The sequence below is a fragment of the Staurois parvus genome, unplaced genomic scaffold, assembly GCF_062004578.1.
Source record: "Staurois parvus isolate SC_StPar_1 unplaced genomic scaffold, SC_StPar_1.0 ptg000639l, whole genome shotgun sequence".
NCBI classification, from domain to species: domain Eukaryota; kingdom Metazoa; phylum Chordata; class Amphibia; order Anura; family Ranidae; genus Staurois; species Staurois parvus.
Genome location: NW_028318435.1, coordinates 2,900,078 through 2,926,927, shown reverse-complemented (window position 1 = coordinate 2,926,927; position 26,850 = coordinate 2,900,078). Strand labels below are relative to the sequence as shown.

General features: G+C 40.6%; 1 protein-coding gene across 2 annotated transcripts in view; it reads right to left on the bottom strand.

Annotated features, from left to right (window-relative positions):
- MGAT4D (MGAT4 family member D) overlaps nt 1–26,850 on the bottom strand; it is a 189,547-nt gene that overhangs the window by 60,792 nt on the left and 101,905 nt on the right. The window lies entirely within an intron of this gene.

Here is a 26,850-nt window from a genome sequence, read left to right as displayed (position 1 = left end):
AACAATCAGTTATTCCATCACAATGAATAGGAAGCTTTGTAATGTTAACCTTTTTATGCAACTCCCAACTGTCCTTCTTTGAGACCCAAAATCTCACCATCTTCTCTTTGGATCTGAACAGTATCAATATCTCTAAGTAGAAAATGACTTTACTTGTGCCAGTCAGCATGTGCTTACTTCTAAATATGTATGAGCATACATCCTATACATTTGCATTACATGCCTTACATTGTAATTGTGTAATTTGTATTTGGCACTGCTGTAATAAGTTTTCATATGGAAAGCTACTGGGGAACATGGATCAGTTAATAACTGGAAGTGTGTCTTAAAGGAAAAAGAAATCCCACCAGATTAGCCACACACATTGCTAGGATTGCACATTGCTTAAAAAACAAAATGTTACTGCACATCTTTACTAGTTTCAATTCTTTACTACTTTCAATTCTGAAAGAAAAGAAAGGCCATTCCATGCACGTTTAAGAATACGTAAAGATATTGAGGGCAACACGATCACTTCTTCATAAAAAGTTTTTATCAGTACAACACAGACATGATATGATCCATAAAATTCTGACACGTTTCGGCCAAAGCCTTTCTCAAAGCCTTCCATGCACACTTACTGAAAATTCAGTAAGGAGGATTATGAGCCTATTAAAATCTCATGAGCAGTCCCAGTGTTGATGGAAAATATACTGCACCTCCCACTTCACTTTAGTACTCTATTCAGGTATTTCAACCAAGATGAGACTGCCATTGTGGTATTCCAGACTTGTCTTTCTGATAATAGTGGTGTATGCCATCAGTACATAATAAAAAGAGGTATTTTGTTTTATTGGTCACCTCAGCTTGGTCTCAGACGGCACCCATGTAATCAATATTAATCAATATTAAAACAAACCAAATACAAAATGTAGTATTCAGTTACGGTTCCACAATGCTCAGGCACGCCCTTTCAGAGCTTGCATATTTTGTTCAGTATAAAAACATTTCATGATTTTGGTATGTTTTGATCTTCTGGAGTTAGTTTAAAGGATGTGTTTAACCACAAGCCTACAGTGCACTTCTACCCCCTTCCTGCCCAGGCCAATTTCCAGCTTTCAGCACTGTCACACTTTGAATGACAATTGCGCGGTCAAGCAACACTATACACATATGACATTTTTATCATTTTTTTGTGACAGAGATTTATTTTGGTGGTATTTAATAACCTCTGGGTTTTTTAATTTTTCTTAAACCAAAAACCACAGAAAATTGTGAATAAAAAAAAAGTTTTTTCTTAGTTTTTGTTATACAATTTTGTAAATAAGTGATTTTTCTCCTACTAATGAGGCTGCACTGATGGGCACTGATGGACACTGATAAGTGGCACTGATGAGGAGGAACTGGTAGGTGGCACTGATGGGCATGGACAGGAATCACTGATGGGCACCGATAGGCGGCACTGACTGGCACTGATAGACTGGCACTGATAGGCGGCACTGATAGGAGGCACTGATTGGCACCACTGATAGGTGGCACTGAAAGGCAGCTCAGATGGGCACTGATATATGGCATTGATGTGCACTGGTAGGTATTGATATGTGGCACTGATGGGCACTGGCACGTGGCACTGATACAAGGCACTGATGGACACTGATAGGTGGCACTGCTGGGGCTACACAGATCATCAGGGCACACTAATCATCAATGCCCTGATGATCAGTGTACATGTCCCCTCCGCGGAAAGCCGATTACCGGCTCTCCTCTCCTCTCGAGCTGTCAGCGTGACAGCTCAAAAGGAGAGAAATGCTGATAACCGGCATTTCTCTGTTTACATGTGATCAGCTGTGATTGGACACAGCTGATCACATGACCGAGCCGACATCTTCGGCTCTTTCCGTGATCGGTGATCCGCTGTGTCCGAGGGACACAGCGCACCGCCGATCGCCATGATGCGCGCTCCCTGAGCCGCGCATGCACAGTGAGAATGGGAGGACGTCATATGACGTCCTTCCAGAACGAGAGAACCACCTTGCACCTGTCATATTACTATATGGCGGGCAGGACATGGTTAAAGTGGGTTTAAATCCACTTTTGTATGTTTTACATACAGGTAAGCTTACAATAAAGCTTACCTGTAGGTAAAATGAATATCTCCTAAACATGCCCCATTTAGGAGATATTCGCTTTTTTTGTCCACTGGCGCATTTGCTCTGAAGGAACGGCATGCTTCTCTGATTAATGCTCTCCTTGCCCAGCCTGTCAGTTTAGGTGGACAGCTATGTCTTGGTAGGTTTGCAGCTGTGCCATACTTTTTCCATTTTCGGATGATGGATTGAACAGTGTTCCCATGAGATGTTCAAAGCTTGGATGTTTTTTTTTCATAACCTAACCCTGCTTTAAACTTTTTCACAACTTTATCCCTGATCTGTCTGGTGTGTTCCTTGGTCTTCACGATGCTGTTTGTTCACTAATGTTCTCTAACAAACCTCTGAGGGCTTCACAGAACAGCTGTATTTATACTGAGATTACATTACACACAGGTGGACTCAGAGTAAAGGGGTCTGAATACAAATGAACACCACACTTTTCAGTTATTTGTAAAAAATTGAAAACCATTTATCCTTTTCCTTCCACTTTGTGTTGGTTTATCACATAAAATCCCAACAAAATACATTTACGTTTTTGGTTGTAACATGACAAAATGTGGAAAATTTCAAGGGGTATGAATACTCTTTCAAGGCACTGTATTTAACAATCCAAAATAGAGCAAATAATAGAAGTTCATTGTTGGGGTTTTAACATCATATTGGAGGGGATTCTTTGTAAAGCAGGCAAAGTTTTATTGACACACCAAGAATGTCAAACAATCACAGCTTTGTGAACTTAGAATTGTCCTTTAGTCAAGGGGTGATTTCAAAAAGGTGTGCTGGTAACATTGTTCTGAATATCTTGTATGGTAGAGAGCTCTGTCAATCCAACTGCTTCATCACTCACTGATATAAGGGAGGGCTACTGTTTAGCGAGTACAAAGAATATGACAAACATTTCATTAAAAGTCTTTGAAATCAGGAAAGACTACAGGAACCACAGTAAATAGCGAAGAGAGAACATGGGTCTGCTGTTGATATGCAAGAATCAGGGGAGGCCCAAGACCCTTTTCAAACACAACTGACTAGACCTTTAAATTGTAGGAACAGATATTTGTGGGCTACAGAAAGTGTACTATGCAAGTGTGTCAGAGTGCTTCATTGATTAGTGGGTATGGGGAAGGGTGGGTGTTCCTATACAACATGGTATATTGTGACACATCTTTTCACATATTTTAGCATCAAATTCCTTTGTGGCTCTTGGTATCTGGTCATAAAGTAAGCTGGAAGACTTCCCTCTGCCAGATGATATCTCTAGTGGGGGTCATTAGCTCAGCAAATCATATTAGTATTGGTCCAGAGGGGCACATTATAACCTGTTTTCTTCTGGTAACAATGCCCCACGATAGTATTAGTAATAAAACCACAGAGTGCATATTACCGAACCATCTATTATTGGTTGTACTAATTGCAACTGTCTGATTACAGGATCTCCTAAGTGGCAGGCAGCTTTCCCAGCCACTAGCATACATTGGACCAGCTAGTTTGGGATTCCGCTAAAAGCTCTCCTCCTATGCTATATTGTCAGACAGAATTCTGAGATAGTGCTAAATTGCTCTGCCTCATCCCCAGAGTCAAATACGGCTAACACTATGTACATCAGAATCTGCTATGTATTAATGCTTTTAACACTAAAATGCCCGTGAGAACACAGCCCCAACATGATAGGGTCAAGCTTGCTTTTTACAGGAAAATGTGATTATCATAGAACTTCCGCTGCCTCCACCTCTGGATGTACTAATGACTTTACAGTGTTACTAAACCCAGGACCCTGCATTCACTATATCTGGTCTCCCACAGTACACACTACATGGAAATGCAATTATTTTAGTAAATATAAACTGCTAAATATCTTTTCTCATCAGCAGTTAGAGCAGTCTTGTGACTTCTATCAGTGTCCAACAGAGCACAGGTTAAAGCTTGGGAGGAGTTTTCTGCTCTATGAGGATGCAGAACTCCTGACCTCTGTCTGGACAGTGCTGATTGGTCCAGTGCTGATCACATGTACTCTCCCAAGAAAAAAAAAACCTCTCTAGCAATGCACACCAAACTGAGCATGTGCAGAGTGACTCCACAAGGCATCTCTTACCAGGGGATACGAGGGGGACAATGGAAGAAGGGGGGGGGATCAGAGTAGTCAGAATCAAACATAGTTTTTTCCACAATGCAGAGGATTACCCCTGAGGTTCGACTGTGATAACAGGCATGCTTTACTGCATATACAGACTGATTTTACTGCTGTGGGTTTAGTAACACTTTAAGCCCCGGTTCACATTGAATGCAATTTTGAATTTCAAAGATGCAGATCAGTACAGTTATTACCTCTGATTTCACTGTGGTTTGCAACTTCATTTAATAGAAGTCAATGCAAGTCGCAACAAAATTGCAAAAAAGTAGTACATGAATGATTTTTTTAAAATCGCGCTACTTCCAATCACACTGACTAAGACCGTTCCATCGAAATACTTCAGATGTGTCTTCAGGTGTGATTTGTAAATCGCATGTCGCACCTGAACTTGCACCAGTACAAACCAGGACTAAAAATTAGTTTTCACAAAGGCAACTTCTGCTTATGCAGTTTTTCATCCAGTGCTCAAATATGAGTTCACCAGATTTGTGACATATCACTTTAAATGTCAGTTATGCTGCCACAGCAGCCAGTTTATTTTATTCATTGTTTTGCGTTTGGTATGTTCATCCCCCTCTGCTTTTTTCTTCTATAGTTCAGCCCCTAAACTAGAAACTATTATTCTCTCTATGTTGCAGTTTAGTTTCTGATTCATCCTTGTCAAGTATGGAGGAAAGCAAAACATGCCTTCCAATGCTCTATAGTTTGATATAAACTGCACTGGATTCCACTAATGAGTCTACTTGGTAAGTTGAAACTGACTACTGTGGATCATATCGAGTCAGAAAGTTGCCATACTGACTACACAGACTTGGTCTATACTGAGAGCAGGCTGCAGGTACATGCATGTGAGCTGCAGGGATATCATATGAACACAGGTTTACAATGTAAACAAAACTATTATGAATGGATTCCATAAACCACTTGCTTACCCCCCTTCTTGACCAGGCCATATTTTGCTGTTCGGCACTGCGCTATTTCAACTGGTAATTGCGCGGTCATGCAATGCTGTACCCAAATTAAATGTATGTCCTTTTTTCACACAAATAGAGCTTTTTTTGGTGGTATTTGATTACCTCTGCAGCTCTTACTTTTTGCGATATAAACAAAAATACACTGAAAACTTAAAAAAAATATTTTTCACTTTTGGTTATAACAAATATCCAATAAACTCAAAGTTAGTCATAAATTGAGGCCAAAATGTATTCTGCTACATCACTTTTGTAAAGAAAAATCCCAATACATGTATATTAATTGGTTTGTGTGAAAGTTATATCAACTACAAACTATGGTATATATATTGGAATTTCCACATCTTTTACTTTCTGACTGCCTATCACATTTCTTCGAGAGACTTTTTGGCAGCCTAGCTACACACAGGCTACCAAAATCCAATGACCCTTCCAGACTTTCAAAGGGCATATTTCCTCAAATCACATCTCCACTACCCATCACAGTTTCGGAGGCTCTAAAATGCCAGGATAGAACAAACCCCCCCCCAAATGAATCCTTTTTGGCAACTAGACACGCCAAGGAATTTGATAAGTGGCATGATGAGTATTTTATAGATATCATTTTTGTAACAGGGTTTTGAAAAAGATATAATGAAAAGAAAAATACATTTTTGTTTTCTTTCTTCGTTTTCTAAAAACATGGGGCAACAAAATACTGATCTGCAAAATACTCACCGTGCCTCTTAGCAAATACCTTGGAGTGTCAACTTTCCAAAAAGGGGTCATTTGGAGGGGTGTTTGCTCTATCCTGGCATTTTAGAGTGTACATTAGAAGCTTATGTCGCACATCACCCACTCTTGAAAACCAAGCCTTTTCTGAGACTATTTTTTCATGTGAACAAACAGTTGTTTTAGCTAGAAAATTACTTTGAACCCCTAAACATTATATATTTTTTTAAAGCAGGGATTTTTCAAATGCAAATCTATTGGCCAATTGTTTGATAAAATATAAAAGATGATGGTATGCTGAGTAAATAGATACCAAACATGACATGCTTTAAAATTGGCGACTAAGCACATACATTTTTAATATTGATAGGCAACACTTTAAAAGCCTTTACAGGTCACAAATTTATATTTACATAAAAGATCTAGTGCTATAATTAATGCCCTTGATCTGATGTTTGCAGTGATACCTCACATGCATGGTGCAATGTCTGTTTACAAACAGACATGGGATCAACGCTTGCGTTTGCCTTTGCGAACGAGCATGGGAGGGCAGGGGTGATTATTTTATTTTTTTTTTACACCGTATAAATTGCCCTGGTCCATAATCAATTGATACAAATCTTCTGTGAAAAACAGCGGAGGGGCTAAATATGCTAGTGCTTGCCGCAAACGGGGCCAATCTGGCTAACACTGCGATTTTGGGGACACTATACAAAGCAGGCACTAATCTAGTTCTGTTCATGATCATTATATTGATCCGTACAAACACTATACTAATAATGGCGGTGGTTAGCGACCTATAGTGTGAGTGTGATAGTGTGTGGCCGATTTAATGCTAGCTGACCCTGGCTGGGAGGTCGCTTACTGACCCTGATGCTATCTGATGTCGCAAGTGGCAGAAATACAGTGATCAGTGAAAAATGATATGTACCGACACTGTACTAATGGCACTGGCTGGGTGTTGGGGCAATCAAAGGGTTAAATATGCTAATCTAACGTGTGCATGTAAAATGTAGTGCTTTCACTTAGTGCGGTGTTCTCTCTTCTGTCCCTGGACCGTCCGTGGGGCAGCGGGGGGCGCAGGTGCGTTCAAACCCCGAACCCCGAAATAGGAGGGAACGTAAGATTAAGTCAGCTTGCCCAGAGCCGCTGCTTGCCCGCAAAATGTGGGTAAGCGGTCGGCAAGTAGTTTATTTAAAAAAAAAAAAAAAAAACTTATTTTTTATTTTATTTTTTTAAATTTGCTTATTTTTAAATACTTTTCAGAATAGTACGTTACCATAGTAACATTGTACTACTGTGGGGGAGGTGATCAGCGTTTTTTTTTTTACACTTTGCTTTGCAGGAGAAATAAAAGTAATTTCTCCTGCAATGTAAAGCTTGCTGTCATGAACCTAACATTCATAAACTGCCATAAAGGAGTTAGGTTTTTGACAGCTCAAGATAGTAATCTGTGATTGGCTTAAGCTGGTCACATGGTAAAGGGTGCTGTGATTGGCCCCAGGTATTATGTGACCACTGTGGGCCAATCACAGCTCACTAGGAAGAGAAGCAGAGCTGTTATGAATCAGATTGATTGCATATCGATCACATAATCACCAGGTCCCGACCCCCCGGGATCTGCATTCCCGGGGGGTCGGGAGCACCGCCCCCCCCCCCCCCGTGTTTGTACAGCCAGATCGTTGTACCCGTACGTCGCTTTGCCTGTAGCTGCCGCCCGTCCGCAGTACATTGCGGGCAGGTGGGAAGCGGTTAATGACTGCTTGATTAATGTTGTGAAGCTTTAATTATCATAGAGCTATTACATGGTACCTGGCTCCTGTATCATGTGAAAAGTTATAGCCAATCACAGTATGTCAACAGTAACTAAGCTGTAATGAATGTTAATTCATTCATGACAGCTAAAACTACTGCTTGTGAACTTAACTGTTATAGGCAATAACCGTTAAAAAAAAAATCCCTGATTCTCTCCCCCCCCCCAGAGTAATACAATGTCATTATGGTGACACTGAACTACTCTAATAAGAGGATGTAAAAAAAAATAATAATTTTTTATTCAACATACTGTCACCAGTCCGTATCCCTGATCACTGTCACACCAGTCATATGATGACACTGTACTGCACTGGTGACAATATTAAAAAAGTGAAAAAATAACTTTAATTTATACATTTTCCAAAAAATTGTGACAAAATGTTACAACTTCAAAAGACTTGGGATGCCTCTTATTAAATACCTCAGACTGTCTACTTTCCAAAAAGGGGTAATGTGAGTGCCCTGGCATTTTAGGACCTCATGAAATGAAATAGGTCATCAGAAAATAGATAATCATTCGTAGACATTATAAATTTCACACAAACCAATTAATATGCACTTATTGGGATTATTTTTACTGAAGAAATTTGCTTTTTAAATTTTTTGGTTGGATATGTTTTATAACAGAAAGTAGAACATTTTTTGGTCTTTTTGTTTAAGTAATAAAAAAATAGAGCTTTCTTTTGGTGGTATTTGATCACCACTGGGTTTCTATTTGTGTGAAAAAAATCTATCAATTTAATTTGCATACAGTGTTGCATGACTACGCAACTGTCAGTAAAGTAACAGTGTAGAATAGCAAAAAATGTCATGAAGGGGGTAAAACCTTCTGGAAGTCAAGTGGTTAAGCTACAACAAAATCAAACAACAGTAAATAAGTTACAGATCTGCAATAAAACATACCCAAGAACCATAACCTCAAAACGAATTCTAACTAGGTGTATACATTGAATCATCGTAGCAGCTATCCTTATCAAGTCATCTGATCATAATATGATGATTATTTGTACACAAATAACTGAGCTTTAATGATATTAATATTCCATTGCTCTGATTAAGCAACAAACAACAAACCAGAACACCACATAATTGATAGTTACCAAAATGCTAAAAAGAATAAAAACAAATTCAATACATAGTTCATCTAATAAGGTCAAACAAACCATAAACAACAAAGAACTCCTTGTTTTACAATGTGACCAGGTTTGTTAGCACAAAGGCAAGATGACCTAAATCCTTTGTGACAATCATTTAACATATGAACAGTAAATAAACCTAAGTGATTCAATGGCACTGTGAAAAAAAAACAATCAATCATTGAGATGATAATCATTAACAGTATTGTGTAAAATTAAAGTCCATAATAACACATAAAAATCAGCTCCAATGTGAGCTCCACGTGCTCAAAAAAGCATTCCCCTTTTAAGTATGCAGTCATTAAACCCACATGCCTTCCACTCTCATGGTTGGCATGTATCGCTTGAAAAATTCCAAATAGGATGTAAATGTGAAAGTTTCAGCATCTCCACAAATCTCCTTACTCCTCTCCACCAGATGCAATAGCCATGAAACAATAAGAGATAAACTCCAATGGTGCAGTACCAATAACACCTTTTATTAAATGAATAGACAGCCACTCACATAATAACTGATTAAAAACGCCTGTAGATAATATGTGTAGTGGGATACACACACAATGCTCTCACCACTGGATCCCAAACAATGGCGCACTCGCGTAACTTCCGGTCTCCACACAGCCTTGCACTGACACGTTTCCTCACTTCCGACTTAGTCATAGGGGTGGCTGTGAGGTACAGCGCTCACCTTATATGTCCATCCCACCGCTGGCATTGACTGATCGCTAACTTCAAAGGAGGTCACTCTAAGTCCGCCCATTTAAAAAGATATTCAATTAAACTCCGATGGAAAAAAATCCTCAAACAAAAAAAAAAAAAAGGGGGAAAAAGAAAAGACCTCACATGCTACCATAAATGTCAGCCGTGCATCATAAAAATAATCAATATTCCACACAGGTATACCACATTAAACACCACAATGAATAAAAATAATAATAACAATAATAATAAAAAATAATAATAATCTAAGAAATAACATAAAAAGTAAAAATATTAAAATAATAGTAATATTAATAATGAGGGAAAATGAAATCGTCCAAAATAGTCAAAGATGGAGCAAATAGATCCACTTGGTTTCCGCCCTGGAGAGGTCCCTCACTCTATTAGACCCCCTCCAGGATGGTGAAACCCAATCTACCCCCCAAAATACCAATTTAGATGGGTTTTTTCCCATGATACTGTGAGAAATGTTCTGAAACACTATGATAACTACATCCTTTTTTGATGTTTTTTTAATGTGTTCTGCTATTATACTTTTAAGGGACGTTTAGTACGACCTATGTAAATTAACCCACATAGGCACTGTAGGGCATATACCACATGAGTAGTGTCACGTGATAAATTCAGGGATGACAAATTGACATCCCTCCCTTCCAGAAAAGGATGAATCTTGTTTAGTTACATTACTAGTTACAATACGACAAGCCTTACATTTTTGACATGCTACAAAGCCTTTCCTCTGAGGAAATAGTGACATTTTCCCTGGGGAATCCAAAATCTTTTTGACCACCATCTCCCCAAAGTTACGTGCCCTTCTATACACAAATCTAGGTGAACTAGGGAATACTGATTCCAGTGTTTTGTCCATCAGCAATACATGCCAATGCTGTTGGAAAATGGATTCTACTTCAATATACTGGCAATGGTAATCAGAAATGAAGTTCCATTGTTGCCTATCATCTTGATATTTAATTTTATCTTGTAAACACATATTTCTGTGTATAGATAAAACATATTGGATGGACCTGTCGGTCTTATCCTGGGAATATCCCTTTTGTACAAATCTTTCCTTGATGATATTAGATTGTAGAATATAATCACTATCATATGTACAATTTCTCCTAAGACTCAAACTGTCCACGAGGAATGTTCCTCAGCCATAATGGACGGTGCCCACACCTGACTGACAAATAGCTATTCCCCACTTACCATCCTGGGGATTTAACACCCCCCCCCCCCTTCCTGACCAGGTCTCTTTTTACTATTCAGCACTGCACTATTTCAACTGTTTTTTTCCACACAAATAGTGCTTTCTTTTGGTGGTATTTGATCACCTGTGTGCTTTTTTTTGCGTTATAAACAAAAAAACAAAAAAAAGACAGAAAATTTTGGAAAAAAACTATTTTTACTTTTGGCTATAAAAAATATATAGTAAACTCAAAGTTAGTTATAAATTTAGGCCAAAATGTATTCTGCTACATGTTTTGGTAAAAAAATCCCAATAAGTGTATACTGATTGCTGACAATTTACTGTATTTTTCGCTCCATAAGATGCACTTTTTTCCCCCAAAAAAAGGGGGGGGGGGAATGTCAGTGCGTCTTATGGTGCTGCAGGCATCATCCTGGTATAACCACTCTAAGTCCAGTGTATTACCAATACGTTGCTGGTTCTTGTTTGGTGCATATGCTATGTTTTTTTTTTTATGTGGGCTGAATGACAAAAATGAGAAGAAATCTCTGCCAGAAAAGTGTGTGGTATGCCCACCGTTAGAATATACCGCCCCGCATCCACCCACTTCTAATTTGCCAAAAAAGATTATAAAATATATATATGCCGAAGCATAGGGGTCATCCAACCACTGGCCACTCCAGGCCTCCATGCTTTGGCATATATGCTCTTTTTTTAACTGCGGATGAAAAATCTCATCTAACAGCGCTGCCCACACGGACTTATGTATATTCTGAGAGCAAGACCCTGTTACTATCAGAATAAACAAGTCGGTGCTCCAGCTGAATGACATCCTCATTTCTCAAGCAGGTTTTCTCCCCCTTTCTAAGACTGGTATTTACAAGACGTTGGGGGAAGCCCTGGTGATTTATGTCGCACGGTGCCACATGTGCCAATTCCAAGATTGTACAAATGTCTAAATAGTGGCACGCTTGAATAAAAATTGTCCACATATAAGTGGTACCCCATATGGAAAAAGGATTACACCAAGCCCCAAACTATCTTGCCACTGCTCCGCATATAGTCTGGGCATCCCTCTCAAAGATCCTCCAAGTCTGCTGTCACTCCATATGGATCAGCTCCCACCGCACACAAATCTCCCTTTAGGGGTCATACTGCACAATGGGAGCTTGTGTTTTATGTTTTTGAATGAGATAATAGCGCAGTATTTGACCTTGCCTGGAGAGGAGCCATTATTGGTGTGCTGACTCATAAAGGGAGATTTGTGTGCGGTGGGAGCTGATCCATTTGGAGTGACAGCAGACTTGGAGGATCTTTGAGAGGGATCCAATCGAGCGCTTTGACCTGCAAGGGTCGAAGTTTTGAGGCGAGAGGCTGATCCAGCCAGTGGTTGAATTATCGTCTGTCAACCATTCACCCACGTGTTCACACAAATATCAGCACGAGTGTTTGATCTGAATGTGGTCATCTATGTGTTTTTTGGACTTTAAGAGCACAGAAATAGAGTTTTTGGTGTGCGCAGTTGCACTTTTGTTTTTTCACTATTGTACACAGTTTATGTACTCAATTATTTGATCCCCTAATGGGGTATTTGTAGTTACATGTGTGTATTGATGTACACGTTTGCTCACAATTTTTAGATTTTTTCATGAGTCAATTCTTTTTTGAATGTGATTATATATTTTTACAGCATTAATATTTTTCACCATTGCTGCTGAGTCTTTTTTGTGTTCACATATAGTAGTGTCACTTGTTATTTATTATTTTGCATGATTTCACTTAATTTTGCACTATATTACATACAGTGGGGCAAAAAAGTATTTAGTCAGCCACCAATTGTGCAAGTTTCCCCACTTAAAAAGATGAGAGAGGCCTGTAATTGGCATCATAGGTAGACCTCAACTATGAGAGACAAAATGAGAAAAAAAATCCAGACAATCACATTGGCTAATTTGGAAAGAATTTATTTGCAAATTATGGTGGAAAATAAGTATTTGGTCAATATCAAAAGTTCATCTCAATACTTTGTTATATATCCTTGGCAATGACAGAGGTCAAACGTTTCCTGTAAGTCTTCACAAGGTTGGCACACACTGTTGCTGGTATGTTGGCCCATTCCTCCATGCAGATCTCCTCTAGAGCAGTGATGTTTTGGGGCTGTCGCTGGGTAACACGGACTTTCAACTCCCTCCAAAGGTTTTCTATGGGGTTGAGATCTGGTGACTGGCTAGGCCACTCCAGGACCTTGAAATGCTTCTTACGAAGCCACTCCTTCATTGCCCGGGCGGTATGTTTGGGATCATTGTCATGTTGGAAGACCCAGCCACGTTTCATCTTCAATGCCCTTGCTGATGGAAGGAGGTTTGCACTCAAAATCTCACGATACATGGCCCCATTCATTCTGTCCTGTACATGGATCAGTCGTCCTGGTCCCTTTGCAGAGAAACAGCCCCAAAGCATGATGTTGCCACCCCCATGCTTCACAGTAGGTATGGTGTTCTTTGGATACAACTCAGCATTCTCTCTCCTCCAAAAACGACGAGTTGTGTTTCTACCAAACAGTTCTATTTTGGTTTCATCTGACCATATGACATTCTCACAATCCTCTTCTGGATCATCCAAATGCTCTCTAGCAAACTTCAGACGGGCCCAGACATGTACTGGCTTAAGCAGGGGGACACGTCTGGCACTGCAGGATCTGAGTCCCTGGCGACATAGTGTGTTACTGATGGTAGCCTTTGTTACGTTGGTCCCAGCTCTCTGCAGGTCATTCACTAGGTCCCCCCGTGTGGTCCTGGGATTTTTGCTCACCGTTCTTGTGATCATTTTGACCCCACGGGGTGAGATCTTGCATGGAGCCCCAGATCGAGGGAGATTATCAGTGGTCTTGTATGTCTTCCATTTTTTAATTATTGCTCCCACAGTTGATTTGTTCACACCAAGCTGCTTGTCTATTGCAGATTCAGTCTTCCCAGCCTGGTGCAGGTCTACAATTTTGTTTCTGGTGTCCTTCGACAGCTCTTCGGTCTTCACCATAGTGGAGTTTGGAGTGTGACTGTTTGAGGTTGTGGACAGGTGTCTTTTATACTGATAAGTTCAAACAGGTGCCATTGATACAAGTAATGAGTGCAGGACAGAGGAGCCTCTTAAAGAAGAAGGTACGGGTCTGTGAGAGCCAGAAATCTTGCTTGTTTGTAGGTGACCAAATACTTATTTTCCACCATAATTTGCAAATAAATTCTTTCCAAATCAGCCAATGTGATTGTCTGGATGTTTTTTCTCATTTTGTCTCTCATGGTTGAGGTCTACCTATGATGCCAATTACAGGCCTCTCTCATCTTTTTAAGTGGGAGAACTTGCACAATTGGTGGCTGACTAAATACTTTTTTGCCCCACTGTATAGTATATGTATTTTTTCCCCACTTATATTTTTTATGTATTTATATGTAGTAGTTTATGGTAGCGCTACATTCCTCCATGCAACTGTTTTACATGATCATTGGTATATGATTTAATGTTAGCAGCAGATCCCAATTAGGTTGCTTACACCATTAGTGTTTGAGCGCAGGAGGTTCACACCATTATTACTAAACTGCAATTCTTTGTTTTTAGTAATGCCCATTTTGAGGGTTAGGCCCAAAAAAACTTTAAATTCGGAAACCGTAATGAGTTTCCATTGACTGGTCTGGCAAGTTTGCATTTGGGTTGGCGGCGATAAACTGTTGTGCATATAAATTGCTTTGATCCACAATCAATGCATACAGATCTTCTGTGAAAAACAGCTCCAAAAATCAAGGGGAGTATTTAAATTTTGCTTTTTCCACCTGAATTCTGGTTGGGCAGTGAATGGGGGGAAGTACGTGTGCTCCAGAATTTGTGGGCTACCAATCTGGATTTGCAAGCACATCCGGAGAGATACTAGGGGCTCTACGGTCTGTGTGCAAATTCTTGGTGGCTGCGGAACACTACTTGTGCTCCCCACCGCACCAGCTTGTACTGCACTTATGGGACTTTCCACGGAGCACCTAGCTGTCAGGGACTGCTTGAAGCTGCCGTCATGTGCTGGGGCTGATCCCGCTAACTCTGTTTTATTAGGGACACTATACTGTGAACGCTGGTATAGTTCTGATATTGATCCGTTCAGACACTATACTAGCAATGGAGGTTTATTGTGTATGTGAGCGTGTTCCTGGCAATCAAGGGGTTAAAATGTGATTACTGGTGTACTGACGGGCAATCTGACGTTAACTGGGAGGGGAGCAAAAACTGCGGGAGCGCAAATCACATATATATATATCTATCTCACACACGTGATTTTGCGCACCCATGCCGCCCTGTAGCAGTATTTCTACTATAGGGTGGCACGGAAGTGGTTAAACATGTCCAGTAAAAAAAATTTTTTAAATGTTAATATCGTCCTAAACGTAGGCCAAAATGTATTCTGCTACAGGTCTTTGCTTAAAAAAAAAAAAATCACAATACGTGTAAATTAATTGGTTTACGTGAAAGATATAGCGTATACAAATTGCGGTATAGATACTGGTTTTGGGGTTTTTTTTTTTTTTTTCTACTAATAATGGCGGCGATCAGCGACTTATAGTGGGACTGCGGCGGACATTCAGACACTGGGGGGGAATTGACTTGGTGTCACTGACATCCCCAGTGACACCAATACAGTGGTCAGTGCTAAAAAAAAAAAGAGCACTGTCATTGTACTAATGGCACTGGGCAAGAAGGGGTTAACAATGAGGGGCGATTAAAGGGTTAACTGTGTGCTGGGAGTGTTTTACTGGGGGGGCAGAGGGTGTGTGCTTCACTGTAAAGCACACTGCTCTGGATGGCTCTGCTCAGCCATCCAGAGAAGTGTGCCCAAGCTGACAGGGAGGAGGACTGTTTGCAAACAAAGCAGCCCTCCTCCCCGTCGGTGATCCTCGGCAATCACCAGGCGCCACAGGTAATCACCGTCCGGGACACAGTGACTGACAATCTGGGCCGCGATTGGTGGCGCGGTTAGTGCCCCCTACCCGAGAACGTAAAATCACGTATATATGCGTAATTTTGCGCACCCTTGTCGCCCTGCAGCAGTATTTCTGCTATAGGGTGGACGGTGACTGGTTAAGGAAGGTATTGAAAGTTTAGAGAAAAGAAAGGACATTATTATTAGACCAACAGATAAGGGGGGAGGGGTTGTGATTATGGAGAAGGAATTTTACACACATCAGCTTGACAGTATGTTATCTGATGAAGCGACATATTGTAGGTTAAACAAGGACCCCACCCATGGATATAAGGAAGAGTTGAAATCCTTAGTTGACTTTGGGTATAGGACTCATGTCTTAACTAAGGAGGAGAGGAGATATCTTATACAGAGTGTTTGCAGAATACCGGTAATTTACAATCTGTCCTCCTGGATGACCCATTGTAAACGGAATACGATCAGTGACTGCTAGATTGGGGGAGTACTTGGATAAGTTCCCCCAGAACAGTGTATTACACACGATGGCTTATTTTAAGGACACCAAAAAATCTACTCCAATTATTGAATGAGGTTAATCTATATGGAAAGGAAGAAGTATTTTTAGTAACAGCAGATGTAGCATCACTGTATACTATAATTCATCAGGATGATACGATGTTAGCTTTAAATTGGGCCCTAAGTAAAAGGAATGACCTCCCCCAGACTCAGTTTTTTGGGGAAGATCTTTGGATTTTTGCCTTAATCTATTTTTGGTACAGGAATGTATTTTACAACCAAAGGAATGGCGTAGCAACGGGCACTAAATTTGCACCCACCCATGCCAATATCTTCATGGCAGAATGGGAAGACCGATATATGTTTCACTAGCAGAAACCAGTGTTATTATTTTACAGATTTATCGATGACCTTATGTTTATTTGGGAGGGGTCAGAAGGTAGTTTACATCAGTATATGGCTGGACTCAATGATAACACCAATCATATAAGATTAGATTACCAATGTAGTAATCATTCGGTCAATGTTTTGGATGTTATTATTGAGAGGCAGAACAGTTCACTTATCACCAAGGTTTTCTTTAAACCAACTGACAGGAATAACTAAGTCAGGAGTGGGCACCATCACATTCCTCGTGGACAGTTTATGCGTCTTAGGAGAAATTGTACATATGATCGAGATTATATTCTACAATCTAATATCATCAAGGAAAGATTTGTACAAAAGGGATATTCCCAGGATAAGAGACAGGACCATCCAATATCTTTTATCAATACCCAGAAATATGTGTTTACAAGATAAAATTAAATATCAAGATGATAGGCAACAATGGAACTTCATTTCTGATTACCATTGCCAGTATATTGAAGTAGAATCCATTTTCCAACAGCATCGGCATGTATTGCTGATGGACAAAACACTGGAATCAGTATTCCCTAGTTCTCCTAGGTTTGTGTATAGAAGGGCACGTAACTTTGGGGAGACGGTGGTCAAAAAGATTTTGGATTCCCCAGGGAAAATGTCACTATTTCCTCAGAGGAAAGGCTTTGTAGCATGTTAAAAATGTAAGGCTTGTCGTATTGTAACTAGTAATGTAACTAAACGAGATTCATCCTTTTTTGGAAATGTGGGACGTCAATTTGTCATGCCTGAATTTATCACATGTGACACTACTAATGTGGTATATGCCCTACAGTGCCTATGTGGTTAAGTTACGTAGGTAGTACTAAACGTCCCTTGAAAGTGAGAATAGCAGAATAGATAAAAACCCCATCAAAAAAGGATATAGTTATCATAGTGCGTCAGAACATTTCTCACGATATCATGGGAAAAACCCATCTTAATTGGTATTTTGGGGGGTAGTTTGGGTTTCACCATCCTGGAGGGGATTCAATAGAGTGAGGGACCTCTCCAGGAGGGAAACCAAGTGGATCTATTTTCTCCAGTCTTTGACACCAGGTGGCCTTAACATTGAATTGGACATTAACTGCTTTATTAGTAATCTATAGTAAAGTGGCCTAGCCAGTCTCAAGAACTTAATCCAATTGAAAAATCTGTGGATGGAGCTGAAAGTTCGAGTTGCCAAACGTCAGCCACCAAACCTTAAAGACTTGGAGAGGATCTGCCAAGAGGAGTGGGCCAAAATCCCTCCTGAGATGTATGCAAACCGGGTAGACAACTATAGGAAACGTCTGACCTCTGTGATTGCCAACAAGGGATTTGTCACCAAGTACTAAGTCATGTTTTGTGAAGGGGATCAAATACTTATTTTCCTCATGAACATGCAAATTAGTGCATAATTTGCTAGATATGCATTTCTTTTGAGTTTTTTGTTGCTAATCTGTCTCTCAGTGTTACAATACACCTACCATTCGATTCTTAGACTGATCTTTTCTTTGTGAGTGGGCAAACATTCATAATCAGCAGGGGATCAAATACTTATTTCCTTCACTGTATGTGAAATTCACTATAAAATGTGTATAAGCTAAAGTTTAGGTATGGGAATTTTTACATAATCCACACTGGACAAATGTAATTATGTACAGTATGTGCAATACCTGTGGGAGTGGAAGCTGGCAATCACTGTAGTATGCATCCCTACCATAGTGATCTCCACTAGCATCCGGGAAGCTGAGAAAATGCAGAGTAACCGGCCTCCTGTGTTCAGGAAACAGCAAGGCAGCCACTTGGCACAGGACCAGGAAGCAATCTCTGTTGTAGTGGTGCCCACTGTAATGATCTCTAGCTTTAAGGGGAATTCCATAGGTGTGGCATATACATACATATTGTAACTATGTAAAAGTCATAATATCTAAACTTCAGCTAAATCCCAAACAATGAATAAACTGCATCTTGTCAGTCATTAGATGTGGTGGCTGCATTAGTGTTTTTTCAGGCTTATTTCCCCCCTCAATTTTCACCTGTTAACCCTAAAATTAAAACACTTCCTGTTCATTCATGGCTACACCCACTGCTGCACTTTATCTATGTAAGGAACCATAGTTAGCACCCAGGCTGGATGTCAAACATGTCTTCCCTTGTTCATCTTCAGTACATGTTGGTTTCATGGGGTTATGAAGTTACACAAAGATACAGTAGTTTGTGGCTTCTTTTAAGCTCACAAGAGGCAAGGACACTGCATTTCCTACAAAATCAACAACTGCTAAAAATGCTCTTAGCCTGAAATAAGAAAACTGATGCAGCCACCAAATTTAGGAACTGGTAATCTGCACTATATTATTTTTAGTTTTGTAAATTTCCAGTACATAATCGTCACTAAGTTTGATTGAGCCAGATCATTCACTGAAAGCTAGCATGCCAAAATGCTTGACCAAATGAGAAATTATGTTGAAGCCACACTCTGTATAAATAACACCTTTATGCTTGTATTGAGCAACGAAAACATTTGAATTGCAGCATGCCACGAGCAACTCATTTAGAAGGTTTTCAAATCTTTGGTATAATGTTACTATGACGGTACTGAAATTTTAATTCAGGCGGTATGGAATACCATCTGGCACATTCACCAAAAGATACAGCATGTAAAATATGTATTGAACACGTTACCATTTTCCTGAGTAAACATATTTCTAGAGGTGTTAAAGGACCTAAAATTTGCACCACATGTTGATAACAACCCATGCAATCTATACATACAAAGAAAGCAAAACAAAGTAGTACAGAAATTAAGTTATTTGTAATAAAATGGAATGACACAGGGAAACAGTAATGAACACACCAACTGAAATTTATTTAATACTTTGTACAAATTCCTTTGTTGGTAATGACAGCTTCAAGACGCCTCCTGTATGTAGAAACCAGTCGCATGCATTTCCCAGGTGTGATTTTGGCCCATTCTTCCACACAGTATTCAAATCCTAAAGGTTCCGTGGGCCTCTTCTATGAACTCTGATCTTTAGTTCTTTCCATGGATTTTTTATTGGATTCAAGTCAGATGATTGGCTGGGCCATTCTAGTAGCTTTATTTTCTCTCTTTGAAACCAATTTAGAGTTTCCTTGGCTTTGTGGGATCATTGTCTTGCTCAGATGTCCACCCTCGTTCCATCTTCACCATGCTGGTAGATGGCAGTAGATTTTTATCAAGAATGTCTTGGTACATTTTTTTTCCATACATCCTTCCTTCAATGACATGATGTTTGCCAGTACCTAAGGCTGAAAAACAGCACCACACCATAATGTTCCCACCTCCAAACTTCGTGTTGGTATGGTGTTTTTGGGGTGTTGTGCAGTGCCATTTGACCCCCAAACATGGTGTGTATAATGGCATCCAAAGAGTTCAATTTTGGTCCCATCTGACCAGACTATATGCTCCCAGTATTTCACAGGCTTGTCTAAATGTTGTGCAGCAAACTTTAAAACGAGCTTCAACATGCTTTTTCTTCAGCAATGGAGTCTTGCGTGGCGAGTGTGCATACAGGCCATGGTGGTTGAGAGCATTACTTATGGTTTTCTTTGAAACAATTGTATCTGTTAATTCCAGGTCTTTCTGAAGCTCTCCACAAGTGGTCTTTGGCTCTTTGACAACTCTTCTGATAATTCTTTTCACTCGGTCAGAAATCTTGCAAGGAGTACCTAGTTGTGGCCAGTTTATGGTGAAATGATGTTCTTTCCACTTCCGGATTATGACCCCAACAGTGCTCACTGGAACATTCAGAAATCTTTCTGTAACCAATGCCACCAGTATGTTTTGCAACAATAAGGTTGCAAAGGTCTTGAGAGAGCTCTTTGCTTTTACTCATCAGATGTTTCTTGTGTGACACCTTGGTAATGAGACACCTTTTTATAGATCATCAGTTGAGACTGAACCAGCTGATAATAATTTGCACTGACAATGGGCAGAATTGCTTTCTAATTACTGATAGATTTCAGCTGGTGTCTTGGCTTTCCATGCCTTTTTGCACCTCCCTTTCTTCATGTGTTCAATATTTTTTCCCTGTGTCATTCCATTTTATTACACATCACTTAATTTCTGAACCTACAGTCAGGTCCATAAATATTGGGACATCGACACAATTCTAACATTTTTGGCTCTATACACCACCACAATGGATTTGAAATGAAACGAACAAGATGTGCTTTAACTGCAGACTGTCAGCTTTAATTTGAGGGTATTTACATCCAAATCAGGTGAACGGTGTAGGAATTACAACAGTTTGCATATGTGCCTCCCACTTGTTAAGGGACCAAAAGTAATGGGACAGAATAATAATCATAAATCAAACTTTCACTTTTTAATACTTGGTTGCAAATCCTTTGCAGTCAATTACAGCCTGAAGTCTGGAACGCATAGACATCACCAGACGCTGGGTTTCATCCCTGGTGATGCTCTGCCAGGCCTCTACTGCAACTGTCTTCAGTTCCTGCTTGTTCTTGGGGCATTTTCCCTTCAGCTTTGTCTTCAGCAAGTGAAATGCATGCTCAATCGGATTCAGGTCAGGTGATTGACTTGGCCATTGCATAACATTCCACTTCTTTCCCTTAAAAAACTCTTTGGTTGCTTTTGCAGTATGCTTTGGGTCATTGTCCATCTGCACTGTGAAGCAGCGTCAGATGAGTTCTGAAGCATTTGGCTGAATATGAGCAGATAATATTCCCGAAACACTTCAGAATTCATCCTGCTGCTTTTGTCACCAGTCACATCATCAATACAAGAGAATCAGTTCCATTGGCAGCCATACATGCCCACGCCATGACACTACCACCCCCATGCTTCACTGATGAGGTGGTATGCTTAGGATCATGAGCAGTTCCTTTCCTTCTCCATACTCTTCTCTTCCCATCACTCTGGTACAAGTTGATCTTGGTCTCATCTGTCCATAGGATGTTGTTCCAGAACTGTGAAGGCTTTTTTAGATGTCGTTTGCCAAACTCTAATCTGGCCTTCCTGTTTTTGAGGCTCACCAATGGTTTACATCTTGCGGTGAACCTTCTGTATGTACTCTGGTGAAGTCTTCTCTTGATTGTTGACTTTGACACACATACACTTAGCTCCTGGAGAGTGTTCTTGATCTGGCCAACTGTTGTGAAGGGTGTTTTCTTCACCAGGGAAAGAATTCTGCGGTCATCCACCACAGTTGTTTTCCGTGGTCTGTTGCTGAGCTCACTGGTGCGTTCCTTCTTTTTAAGAATGTTCCAAACAGTTGTTTTGGCCACGCCTAATGTTTTTGCTATCTCTCTGATGGGTTTGTTTTGTTTTTTCAGCCTAATGATGGCTTGCTTCACTGATAGTGACAGCTCTTTGGATCTCATCTTGAGAGTTGACAGCAACAGATTCCAAATGCAAATAGCACACTTGAAATGAACTCTGAACCTTTTATCTGCTCATTGTAATTGGGATAATGAGGGAATAACACACACCTAGCCATGGAACAGCTGAGAAGCCAGTTGTCCCATTACTTTTGGTCCCTTAACAAGTGGGAGGCACATATGCAAACTACTGTAACTCCTACACCGTTCACCTGATTTGGATGTAAATACCCTCAAATTAAAGCCGACAGTCTGCAGTTAAAGCACATCTTGTTTGTTTCATTTCAAATCCATTGTGGTGGTGTATAGAGGCAAAAATGTTAGAATTGTGTCGATGTCCCAATATTTATGGACCTGACTGTATTTGTTTTGGTTTCATTGTATGTATGGATTGCATGGGTTGTTACCGACATATGGTGACATTTTTATGTCAATAGCACCTTTAGAAATATATTTACTGAGAAAAATAGTAACGTGTTCAATATCTAGTTTACCCGCTATATTCTTAAAAGTCATTACTCAAAATGCAAGGTCAAAAAGTGTAAAAAATGGGGATATCAGCAATAAGACTGATGCAGAGGGGTTTGTATTTTCAGTGCATTCTCATCTAGTATTGTATTTTATACAGGACACAAGGCAGATGCTATAAATAAAACCGTGAACTAGGGGCAGATTATGTAAGGATTGCACAAATAATTTTAAAATGTTGGAATATTGTGAAAGTATGACAAGGACATTACAAAACATATTCAAACCTGTATAACGGTATGTTTAGCTGATAACATAATATGATAGTCAAAAAATAATCTGCATTTCAGTTTATGCTGGCCACATGTCAAGGAGTAAGCCATATCCGAGTGACACTGGCCATCACAAGCACTTGAAATAGAAAAATCAGCCCCAAAATTGTTTGATGCTCGGTACCCTCAGATATTTCAGGCTAATGGCCCCACTAAATAGAGAGGCGTTTGGTCGCCTTTCATAGTAAAACTCAGTTTGTTGTGTGAGGCGTATTGCTGATCCCAATGGCAGATACCTTCTGCTTCAGGGCACGATTCATGGCATAGATGTTACCATGCTGTCCTACTATGCTCCCAACGTTAACCCTGGACCTTTTCTGTCACACTTATGTTCACTCTTGGCTACACACCAGCGGGGTACGCTTTTGATGGCAGGGGATTCGAATCTAGTACTAAATCCTGCGTTGGATAAATATCCAGCGGAGCATTCTGAACCTTCCGCGTCTGCAAAGTCCTTTGTACGTGAGTTAGATACCCATGATTTGGTAGATTTATGGCATGAATTCCATCCACGGGAGAAAGACTACACTTACTATTCACACCCTCATCATTCTCATTCTAGAATTGATCATGCCTTCCTTTCACGTAAACACCTCCCTTTAGTTCGCTCTATTTCTATACTAACGGTCCCATGGTCAGATCATGATCCTATTTTGGTGGTTTGTCGATCTCTCCTATGTAGGCCGGCCTTCTCTTCATGGATAATGAATGATTCCTTGCTTTCGCTGAAGGAGATTCAGGCAGAACTACAACGTAAGTCTCAGGAATATTTTCAATTAAACGCGGGTTCTGTTTCTTCTTCGGTAACAGCTTGGGAAGCATATAAGGCAGTCCTTAGGGGACATATTATCCAAATAGCTTCAAGGCGAAAGAAGGACAGACAGTTTAAACAGCGTCAGTTGGAAGCGAAATTAGCCTCCGCGTCGACCCAATTTAAACAGTCACCTTCCCCGTCGAATCGTAGACAGTTGGATCAGGCTCGTTTAGAACTGGATCTTTGCTTAACGGATGAGGCCGAGTGCTCCTTACGTTGGACCCGCCAGAAGTGGTATAGTAAGGGAAACAAACCAGATTCTATGTTGGCCCGTAGATTGCGTTCTTTTGCGCAGCATCCCAAACCGATATCTTTACGTACTCATCACAATATCCTTACGAGCAATCCTGTAGCGGTTTTGGAGGAGTTCCAGTATCGACTAGCTAAACTCTATTCTGATCCTACCCGGGTTGATCCTCAGTCTATTTCTGAATTTTTATCTCGTCTGCCCCTGCCAACCTTAACGTCGGCTCATAGGGACTTGATGGATCGTAATATTCAAGTATCTGAGGTTTTGCAATGCATAGCAGACCTGAAAACGGGTAAGCGCCCAGGTCCTGATGGATACACGGCACTATACTATAAGAAGTTAGCTGATATTATCACTCCTCACCTCGCCGCTATGTTTAATGCGGTGAAGGGAGGTTCGAATTTTTCCCCGGATGCTTTAACTGCTAATGTGGTTATGATCCCTAAACCGGACCGAGATCACTCTTCCTGGGCAAACCATAGGCCTATCTCTCTCATCAATATTGACATGAAGATATTTACTAAGATCTTGGCTACTCGATTGAACTCCTTCCTTTCTCGCAGTTTAAAAAGGACCAGGTGGGATTTGTTCCCCACAGGCAGGCCGGTGATGCTATCAGACGTATTTTACAACTACAACATCTGGCCCATACCCGTAAACTTGATTTGATGCTCCTATCTTTAGACATCAACAAGGCCTTCAACACTCTATCTTGGCCATACCTCCTATCGGTCCTTCAACGATTTGGCTTTGGCCCTTCATTCCTAAGATGGATCTCTTCGCTATACACATCCCCTCGAGCGAAGCTCAGATACTGAGTCCTCCATGTTTTCGATTGCCAGAGGTACTAGACAAGGCTGCCCGCTTTCCCCTTTGCTTTTTATTTTAGTTTTGGAACCGTTGGCTGAAGCCATTTGTATGCATCCTGATGTTAAGGGGATTGATGTGGCGGGTTCCCATCATAAATTGTCTTTGTTCGCAGACGACATATTGTTGTCAATTTCGAACCCGGGGGTTACTTTGCCAAATTTGCTCGCGGTCCTTGATTCCTTTGCGATCCTTTCGGGCCTACGTGTTAACCCTGCTAAGTCCAGAGCTATGTCAGTTACCATTCCACCACCACTTTTGACTACTTTAAAACAAACATTCCCTTTTCAATGGCTTTCGGCCTTGCCATATTTAGGAATTAAGCTTACCCCGACATATGACGGACTGTACCAGGCTAATTTTCCCATTGTTTTTCATGAACTGACTGAACTATTGTCCTCCTGGTCTCATTTACCGCTTTCATGGTTTGGCAGAATTAATGCGATTCGTATGACCTATCTTCCGAAACTATTGTACTTATTTCATGTTTTGCCGGTTCCAGTACCTTCGCATATATTGCGTACCCATCAGCGAAAACTTTTGTACTTTATTTGGGGTTCTTCTCGACCCAGAATTGGTAAGCATATCCTATTTGCACGACGGAGTATGGGAGGGCTGTCGGTTCCAAATCTCCAGTCTTACTACTTGGCGGCCAACATTGCTCCCCTAGCTTATGTTCATGCTTCCCACCACTTCCCCCTGTGGGCTGTGGTGGATATGATGGACTCCCACCCGATACCGCTCTCCTCTTTGCCATGGCTTCCTATCTCTCAACGTCCATCTACCCTTAGCCCGACGCTGACATTTTCGCTACGGCTTTGGGATTCTATTAAATATTCCGCTGGCCTCATTTCTCCTCACCTGCCGTTGTTACATCTACTGCATAACCCACTGTTTCCTCCGGGTAAGGACAATCCCAAACAGTTTGCTTGGTGGCAGACACGTGGTTTTTATTATATTCATTCACTCCTATCTCCCACTGGAATAATTCCCTTTGAAACTTTGCGATCTTCCTATAACATTCCTCTGCGAGAACACTTTGGCTACCTCCAACTTCGCCACTTCATTAATACATTAATACGCACGCATACGGGACCTTATCGTTTGTCTCCCTTTGAAAGTCAGTGCAGACATAGACCTCATGACCCGGGTTTGATTTCCTTGATTTATTCTTCCATTATATCCTATAGAACCCCTCCAGTTAGTTCCTATCACCAACGTTGGCAGTCTGAATTAGGGGGGACCTTGGATCAACAAGATTGGCAGACCATGACCCAAGCGCTAAGTGTTCCTGGAATGTCATTATCCTTGAGAATGCCTACAAAATTCTGTACCGATGGTACTATACGCCTGCCTGTCTAGCTAGTTTTATCCCTACATATTCTCTGGTTTGTTTTCGGGGATGCCAACAATTGGGTACCATGGCCCACATCTGGTGGACTTGCCCTAAAGTGAACAGACTATGGATTAGGGTGTATGCCCTCCTTCGCACTATGCTTCACACAGACATTAAGCGTAATCCGTATGAAGCGCTCTTATTTAAACCATTGGAGGGTCTCCTCCGTTGTGAACAGCAGCTGGCATCACACTTATTTGTGGCAACGAAGTTGACAATTGCGAGAGCTTGGAAAACTCCTCTCCTTCGTTTTGAAGCTGTCAAAAACCGGATGAACTTTATAATGGTTAATGAAAAACTGACGGCCATATTGTTGGATACCCATACAAAATTTCTGCAGGTATGGCGTCCCTGGTTGGATATAGCTCAACCTTCAAGATTTGACCAGTCTCTTCTTTCGATATGAGGATGGATATTGCCGTGATTGCCTCGGAGCCCTTCTTGGGTTTGTGTTTTTTTTTTTTTTACCTCCTCTCGTCCGTGTCTCTCTACTGTTTGTCTCTTTCTAATCTATTGTCCAAACTATCTTTAATCATACTTTACGGATTGAATTTACTGTTTCTTGTGCTACATTTGCATCACTATCTAGAAATATGAAACATTTATGTAAATCTTTCTATGCCTCTACCAATGCATGACTTGAACTGACTTCCACTTCTTTAGTACAATTTATATTTGGTGGTCA